This window comes from Oryctolagus cuniculus, chromosome 5 (genome assembly GCF_051225735.1).
Source record: "Oryctolagus cuniculus isolate XC-2025 breed Fujian yellow rabbit chromosome 5, ASM5122573v1, whole genome shotgun sequence".
Lineage (NCBI taxonomy): Eukaryota > Metazoa > Chordata > Mammalia > Lagomorpha > Leporidae > Oryctolagus > Oryctolagus cuniculus.
In genome coordinates this window covers 158,243,393-158,252,767 of record NC_142871.1, presented here as the reverse complement: position 1 = coordinate 158,252,767, position 9,375 = coordinate 158,243,393, and the positions used below count along the sequence as shown (strand labels likewise).

Below are 9,375 nucleotides of genomic sequence, written 5' to 3'. Positions count from 1 at the left end.
CCCTCTCTCTCTCTTTCTCTGCCTCTCCTTCTCTCTCTGTGTAACTCTGACTTTCAAATAAATAAAAAAATCTTAACAAAAAGACCTTGTATCCCATAGTTCCATCTCAAGTTGTCACATCTCCATGTGAAGAAAGATTCTCAAAGGAGGACTTTGGTTTTCATTGTTTGCCATACCAGTGAACCAAAGAACTGAAGCTGATTAAATTCCTTTTTTTTAGAGAAGTTCTCACTGGCTCTAACAAACTTCCTTAAGAAGATTAAAACTTTTTCCTTGACCTAAGTAGAATGACAAGGTTTAGGGAAGTGAAATCTAGTGGTGATTTTTTTATATAAGTTATTTAAAACAAATCCCCACTTACTTGGCATTCAAATAAAAAAAGATAGAAAACTTCACACTCAGCATTTAAGACAAAGCCAAAAGTCCAGGGAAATAAGCTTATATGAGTAAAAACAATAAAAAAATTCCACAAACAATAACGTATAGCCCTTCACAATCACCTTTTTTTTTTTAAGAAAAAGATTTACTTATTTATTTGAAAAAGCAGAGTTACAGAGAGAGATCTTTGATCTATGTATTCACTCACCAAATGCCCACAATAGTTGGGGCTGAATCAGGCCAAAACCAAGAACCTGGAATTGCATTTGGGTCTCCCACGTGGGTGGCAGGGGCCCATGTACTTGAGTCACCTTCCGCTGCTTTCCCAGGCACATTAGTAGGGTGTTGGATCAGAAATAGGGTAGCCAGGATTCTAGCTAGCTCTCATATAGGATGCCGCTGACACAGATGGCAGCTTAACCCAGTGCCACAAGGCCAGCCCCACAATCATCTTATAAAATAGATGACATCACTCATTTTACAGATAAGGCAATTAAAGTTTAAGGAGATTAAGTAACTTGAACACAATCATCTTCAATCACCATTCCCCTGCCCCCAAACCTGACAGCTTAATACTGCAAAGCTTTTCCAAGTCAGGGGTTTTCCTGTTATCACACGTGTGCTGTGCACAAAATAGTGACGCCTAAAGCTACCTAAGGCTCAAAAGCCTTTACCATAATTAATAACGATTTAACCATAGCAACATAATATTATCTAATGTTAATGGATTTCTTTAAATCATTTCCTGTGACACAATTAGAAAGCAATTGTCCACAGTCCAAATCCAGTCCTTGGTCCACCTTTGTAAATAAAACTTTATTAGAGCATATGTGCTTGTTTATGCTTTGTTTATGTGTACTTTCAAGCTACAATGATAGTAGAGTAGCAGTAACCAAGACCATGTGTTTTGTGAAACTGTAATTATCTATTCTCTAGTCCCTAACAGTTAATTCATATAAAAGTGCTAGCATGAAATGAGTCTGTCTACCTACCTATCATACTTACTCAAATTTTACAAGGTTCATAATATTCACCTTGAGGCTCCTGGCCATTTCCTAACACATTATCCAAATGCTAAAGGACTCAAGTCTCATTTCCACAATTTTAGGGTTAAGTATATTTTATATCATTCAACTGTACTTTAGGTAAACTCAGTACCAATCTCTTTGTCAAAACATCCTATTCCCCAAAACATCCTGGATAAATAAATCTTGACATGACAGTCCTTCACCGTTTCTAGTACATAGCTCAAATTGCTGCAGTTAAGAGTCACAAACTGGTTGTGAAATGAACTATCTTATTTATATCTAAACATGGCTTGGGTTTTACTTTTGTTTTCCAATCCCACATTTAGACAATTTGATTCCTGTTATTGCTGTGCTTTCAAACTAAGAACTCTTCATACCAAGAACTGTCCTTGTTAGGTGATCAGATAGCTCTTGCATTCCTCTCTATCTGAATCTTCAGCAACCATATGATGAGTGAAAGGCACCATTTTCTCCCCTCCCAATACCATTATTTTTTCTTTACAAATTCATTCCTATTGGCCTAAAAACATGCTTTTACTTCCCTCATCTATAATATTTTTTCCTCTACCAAAATATTCTTTCTATCGCCCCATTTCTTAACATTTATATGAAGCAAACACCCTTTAGAGCCTTCTTCAGCTTCCGCCTTCCATCCCTACTCCAAGCCCTTTCTGAAAGCTGCCCTCCATCGGATTAACAAAGACCTTGTTGGCAAACCAATATGCAACTCTCAATCCTCATGCAATGTGACCTACTATCAGCAACATCTGAGGTTTTTATTTCCTCTCCTCTTCCTGATGTACTTTTGGTTCAACTGCCAAGATACTACAATGTCTTGGGATTTTTGCTTTATCACAGGATGTGCTTGGCACATGGTAAGTGCCCACAAACAATGGTTCAAGAAACTCAAGGCAACCAACCTCATCTGCATCATGAAATAAATTTGCACTGTTATTAGCAAAATGCTATTAAATGCTCCTTGAAGGTACAAAACATGCTTCCATGAAAAGCAAAATATCAAGTACTGTTGGCAAAATAGCCATCTAGTCTCACCATGTTATCTACACTGTCTTTATGCAAGGTGTTTAAAGAAGTCACAGAGTATTGATAAAATGATGGCGACATTTCCTTTTCTCTCTCAATATTCTACTGAAAATATCACCTACTTCTTGAGAATGTTACAGATTTAAAAGCCCAGCCTGATGCTCTTCTTCTTTGCTCAATAATGTATTTGACTGAAGTTGGGAAAAGACCCTTGAGAATACACTAGTGATGGATATGGTGATAGACTGCCATAGCAGGTCAGCTTAGTAGAAAGCCAAGGATTAGGAGGTCACATGAGATAGGATGTCGTTCCCTCTGGTCAGATAACATGCAGTATTGGTGCTAGAGAAAGCACTCCTACTCTCTGTAAAATAGAGGATAACTCATTAAGGGTGTCCAGCAATACTTTTGGAAGAGAATTGAATTAATTCAAGTTGAATTGTGTTGAACCGAAAACAAGCAAATGGCCTGGTACAGTTTAACTGGCTTTCAAATTGATTTAAAAAGGCATATCCATTCAGTGTGTCTTTCCCAGATCAAAACACTATGCGCAGCTGAGAGAAATCAAGAATCTAGAATCGCAAGATTATGCAGAACAGTCCTTGAGAAAACTGAAAGTGATTGCACTCAGCATCTGCACGTTTTATGAGAAGAAAGGCACGTATGCTGAGGACTCTGTAAACATTGTGGGAGGACGAAGCTGGGATTGTGATGCACAGGGCTTCCTCTGGGTGGGGGACATGCCACCAAGACAAATGACAGTCAAGCACTCAGTTGGCCAAAGTCTAAGATTATTAACCAATTTCCGTCCTATTCTTTTTTATGGGCTTTAATGACCAGGCAAGATCTCACTGTTTAATATTTAAACAAATGCTTTTATGCTGAGACAATGAGCCACTGTTGAGACTGGCTATAACTGTTCACATTCTCCAGTGTGGCTGACTGCCATTCCTGCTGGAGTCAATGCATAAAAGTGATTTCTAGAAACGTTCAGGAATAAAAGCTGCCGGGTTGGTGACACGTGTGAGTAGAATCTCCTAAAGTTGCACACACCGCGTGCCAGGTGTGTGTGGTCTGCTACCCAGGGTGAGTTCCTCTATTGTTCTGGCTCCTCTAAGAAAACAGCGATTTGGTTGGCAGAGCTCATGTTGACTAAACAGACTGGCTTGTTTCTTTGCACTCTTTCTTCTCAGCATTGACCCTTGTCAATGTATTGACATCGGTCTTTAGCAAACTCTTTCTTCATTATCCATCATCAAAGGCAACGGGGTGGTAGGCTTAAGACTGAAGGTTCAAACACCCCTCATTGTGAACGTGGACTTTGGTGAGCTGTGCAGTGAAAGCATGTTTCAGACCAGATAGGTAGGACATTTCTCCAGGCTCGTTTGGATCTAATTAAACAAAAATTATGTATTTTTCCCCTTTCAACGTTAGATGTTCTAACATTTAGATCAGATAGAAAGCAAGAAGACTAACTTTTTAAAATGTTCACAATCTTCTATGGGCCTGAGAAAAATGTGAAGAACAATTTTGAAGACAGTCTTGATTTCAGCCCTTATGGAAACACAGTCATGTGTCACACAATCGCGTTCCAATCAATGATGAGGGACCACATTCACAACAGTGGTCCTATAAGATCTTGATGAAGCTAGTGGATTGGAATAGGCCCAAGATCTTCCCCATGCAGCTGTCATAACGTTGTAGAGCAGCACATCACCCGTGTGTGTATGTGTATGTGTGTGTGTGTGTGTGTGTGAGTGTGATGCTTCTGGCATAAACACACCCACTGTACTGCCATTATGATCATGGTCATAAACAACTATGTGAGGACTTAAAAAGTTCGTGGGAAAACAGAATGAAAGATAACTTCATTTTGGTGCAAAAAGAACTTTAAACCCATGCCTAATTTTTTTTCATAATATACATTCACCATGATTTTTTTGAAGAGCTCTCATATGCTTCTGGTTTACATGTTTACTCTACTACTCTACTACAGTTTTCGTCATTCTATGTACAAAAGAAACTTACTGTAAAACAGTAACAGCAGCAGCAGCTTCATACATTTCATGTTTCTGCATCTCTAGATTGCATTATTTTTCTGGTGCTTGATTTGACCTCCTCTTATTTTGATCAGTCTGGCCCCAGCAGCAGTAGGCAATATCCCATACAGTCCAGGTGTGTAGTAGGCTATACCATGTAGGTTTATGAAAACATAAGAGGTTTTTGAAAAAGTTCGTGGAAAATTTCTATTATTAAAAACATGCTGGGTTTCCAAAAATTTCTTGCACAAAACTAATTTTATATTTCAATCTCATTTGTCTGTGAACTTTCTGGAGTACTCTTCATATACTGCAAAGCCCACACAATGAGAGAAGGAGAGAAAGAAAGAGAGAGAGAGAGAGAGAGAGTGAGAGAGAGAGAGAGAGAGAGAGAGAATGAGAGGAGTCCCAACAATTTTCATTCTTGGATCAATTTTGAATTAATCTTGGACTTGTATCCAAGATCAAGGTCCCCTCTTCTCATTACAGTGCCCTGCTAACAACTCGTGTTTTATGTATGTGGAAGCTAATTAGCAATGCTTGGCATTTCTTTGTGTTTCTATTTTACAGTGGAAATCATTAAGAAAAATGAGCAGTGGGAGAAAATGCATGAATGGGACAGTTACATTTATTGGGCAGCCAGGTATGTTCTACACGTTTTCCTCGTGTTCTGTCATTTCTGTACTGACCATCTCAATTGTCCCAGACGAGACGGGATTTATCTACGGTAACACGATCTGCAGGTGACAGCCAGTATTTGAACCCAGATGTCCCTCTTTCTAGTACATTCTTTGTTAGTGATATGACAAGTCACAGAATGTGAGACAAGAAGCTTGGATTTGATTCCTAGGCTGCCCAATGACTCATGACATGCCATTCATTTGTGGTTTAGGTTCTTTGTGTCTTGGTTCCCATATCTTCCTGTCTGTAAGCCGTTTGCCTGTTAATTGGCTTTGAACAACACCTAACATCAGAGTATTTCAAAATATCTGTGCAAAATGAGTTTAAAAGATCAGTTTGCTATACTACAAAGAATTTTGAAATCCATGTATACCTAGAGTCTTCAAAAAGTGAAAACTGTGTATAATGATGATAAAACTGCATGCATTTCTAAATTTCTTCACACTAAAAAAAGCATGGTTTTTAATTCCATTTTTTTTCATTGACCTTCTGAAGTACCCTCATATACACTGGCTGAAGTGAATCTAGGACTTCTATTTGAATTCTCAACCGTGGTGTGAAAATGAGAGGAACATTTCAGGAATACTTCAGTTCCTGTCAACTGACAGCAGTCAATCACAGACGTGGGAGCCCAGTAAAAAAGTCCAGCGTGCCATCTGCCTCCCCGGGAACCATTTGGTGAGTTACTGTTGTCTTTGGACTCCGTCTCCTACTTGCAGGTTTGCTACGCTCTGACCCAAGAGGCAAAGTGGAACTACCATATATAACGAACCACTCTATTCCAGCTGTCAAAAGGCGAAACGATCCCCCAGGGAACTCTTGCCTAGAAGTAACCATTCTCTAATGAGTTGCTGTTTTTATTAAATATTTTGTGGAGCTGACTCATCCTCTTGGATTGCAAGCGACACAAACATGATGTGCTGTGCTTTTCCTATGCAGAAGCTGTTTGCATGCTATGTAACAAGTCCCCAGAGAGTCTCTGCAAATCAGTGATACTTGTCCAGATTTAAAGAGCTTTGCACAAAGCTTTGAAAGAATTAAAAAATAAGCACATTCAACTGTGTTCCCTGGAGTCAAGGCGTATCCTTCGCAAGAGGGAGCTGGGGGATATGAAAAAGAACATGAAATCAATGTGAAGAAAACAGATGTCCAGAGCCCCAGGGGCTGGCAACACAATTCCTGAGCAAGAGAGTTATAAAGTGTAAATGAGACAGGAAAGAAATGTGATAACATGGGGGAGTGATATCTATTGGGTAGGCCTTCGGTCTGTAGGGATTTCATTTTTTCAGCACCAAATCAGTGATGGCACCAAGAACACACTTGCGTTCATTATGTTAATAGATGACCCCAGGCTGACCCGGAGGAAATGAAAATTCATGATGACTTTATTCCACGTGGGGAGGAATTTGGTGAAGATGTTAAGGACGTGTTCCCGGCAAATCACACTCATAGAAAATAACATGACAAGAGAAAGTAATTTGGAGTTTACCGTAAACGTCATACTCTTTCTAGAGACCCGCGCACGGCTGTGGCACTGTCTCCCAAGTGCACAACTGAAGAGGAAGTATATGGTGGGGTCCCGTTTCTTTGGTCAGTACAACAGCTGGAAGAAGGGGGATGGAGGATACCCAGAAAATGGCAGATTCAGGCCAACCAAGAAGATGAGGCTGGTGATTGACAACACATCAAAAAAGTGTCGTTAGGAACGTGATCATCATTCTTGGAGGTCTTTGGTTGGGTGGGGTTGCTTGGACGCCATGGTGACCAGCAGCAACACTTGACCTCAGGGAGTCCTCAGGGAGTTTAGAAGGTTCTTCAAGGCCTCCTAAACCTGGTGTGTCTGTGGGCTGCAGGAGAGGAGAGGGGTTCGTGCGCTGCACCCTGGGGCGGGCAGCAGCCATGATAACACAGACTCAGCTCCTGTGGGTTTCTCGCTCTGCGATGCTGGCTCTGAGCTTGGGGCAGGTCCACATTTCCTGGCCACTCTATCTCCCAGATTGGAAGTGCATGACTTCATTTTTTACCCTTCTCTGAGCTAACCCTGAAATACCAGACTGAGATAAAGGAGCAAAGAAAAACACAGAATGTAAAGAAGACGGAGGCAACAACTAGAGGATGGCTAGGGCCTCAAGCCTTGGCTTAATCTCCATTTGCACACCATCCTAGAGGACACTACACCTTAATTAAACACTTTCTCAGCTACGGAGATGTGGCTTTAAGATGAATTCCCTAGGCTCTCCTTCCAATCAATTTTCTACCTGAAAACTCCAGAAACTCTGGGCCTGCCAGTTTTGCTACTTAATCAAAGACATGCTTGTCCCCTGATCCTAGAATCAAAGACACTGTGAGCAGAAGAGGACTTCAGGATAGGTCATCTGTCTAACAGTTTGGCTTTACAAATGGGTGACTAAGGGCAGAGCAGATAAAGAGGTAGACCAAGCCCACCGTCTCACCGTGCCCCAATGCCAGAGAGCAAGGGGTACCTTCCAGAACACAAGCTCAGGGCCAGTAGTAGGCAAAGCCATCTCCTGTGATGCCAACACCTCATATGGGTACCAGTTGGACTCCTGGCTGCTCCACTTCCAGTCCAGCTCCCTGCTAAGGTACCTGGGAAAATAGTGAAGATGGCTCAAGTCCTTGGGCCCCTGCATCCATGTGGGAGACGAAGATGAAGTTCCTTGCTCCTGGCTTAGGCCTGGCCAAACCCTGGCTGTTGTGGCCATTTGGCTTCTCCCTCTTTCTCTCCTTCTCTTTCTGAAACTCTGCCATTCAAATAAATAAATACATACTTTAAAAAGGAAAACCCCACCAGCTCTAGATGGGAAGAACGTTTGTTCATTTTTCTCTCCTGACCCATCCCCAGTATTTATCCCAGTGTTAAGCACATAATAGGAACTCAGTAAATAAGTGTTGCATGAATGAATGAATGATCCATGACCCTGAGATACCTTCTGATGTTCTTCTTGTACTAGTACATATTTCAGATCCCCACACAACAATCTGAACAGCAATTTAACTTACTCACCCCACCTTAAGCCCTGAAATGACCTAATATTTATCTTGGAATGTTCCATCAGTTTTCCAAAAATTCTTAGTATGCAGTGGTGTGGTCTGACTTAATTCTGTTTACACACACATGCACAAAATGGCTACAAAAGTCCTCCAAAACTCTGTGGTTATCACCAGACATAACCTTCTGCCATGGAAAAAAGCATCACCTTGGAGTCCCAATTTTTGGTGTTTTTGGATTCTCAGGATTTCTTCCTAATCTTTCTTAAAAATTTTTTCCTAATCAAATTGAGGGAACACAGAGGACAGTGCTATGGCACGCAGAGTATCAGCATGTCTCTCCTTATTGGCAGTGCATACTTGAGTGTGCTGTGTGAAATTACAATGAGCAGGCTTGCATTTCTATCGTTTCTTGCACATGGACCTGCGTCCCTGATGATTTGTCACTCTGGTTTTCCACTGGCTAAACTGAGCATATCTTAAAAGTAATCAGAATGTCTTTACTGTTAAAAATGTATTACCACGGCCGGCGCCGCGGCCCACTAGGCTAATCCTCCGCCTTGCGGCGCCGGCACACGGGGTTCTAGTCCCAGTCGGGGTGTCCGATTCTGTCCAGGTTGCTCCTCTTCCAGGCCAGTTCTCTGCTGTGGCCCGGGAAGGCAGTGGAGGATGGCCCAAGTGGAGGATGGCCCAGTGGAGGATGGCCCCTGCACCCGTGAGAGAGACCAGGAAGAAGTACCTGGCTCCTGGCTCCGGATCAGCACAGTGCGCTGGCCGTAGCAGCCATCTTGGGGGTGAACCAATGGAAGGAAGACCTTTCTCTCTGTCTCTTCTCTCTCACTGTCTAATTCTGCCTGTCAAAAAATAATGTATTACCTGAAAAAAAAAAAAAAGAGATGCTATCTGTGATGCCAATATCCTATGTGAGCATGGGTTGGTGTTTTGGCTGCTCCACTTCTGATCTGCTAATGTGCCTGACAAGACAGCCCAAGTGGTTGGGTCCCTGCCATGCATGTGGGAAACTAGGATACAGTTCCAGGTTCCTGGCTTTGGTCTGGCCCAGCCATGGCTGTTGCAGTCATTTGGGTACAGAACCAATGTATGGAAGATCTCTTTCTCTATTTTTTCCACTCTCTCACTGTCACTCTGTCTTTCAAATAAATAAACATGTCTTTAAAACAAACTGAAGGAACTCT

At 41.6% G+C, this 9,375-nt stretch overlaps 1 long non-coding RNA gene across 1 annotated transcript; it reads left to right on the top strand.

Moving 5' to 3' along the window:
• The first annotated feature begins 3,385 nt into the window (after positions 1-3,385).
• Positions 3,386-9,066, top strand: LOC138849833 (uncharacterized). Its single transcript, XR_011389050.2, has 3 exons — positions 3,386-3,536; positions 5,060-5,132; positions 5,666-9,066. It is a non-coding gene; the product is annotated as an uncharacterized LOC138849833 (long non-coding RNA).
• Positions 9,067-9,375: the final 309 nt, after the last annotated feature.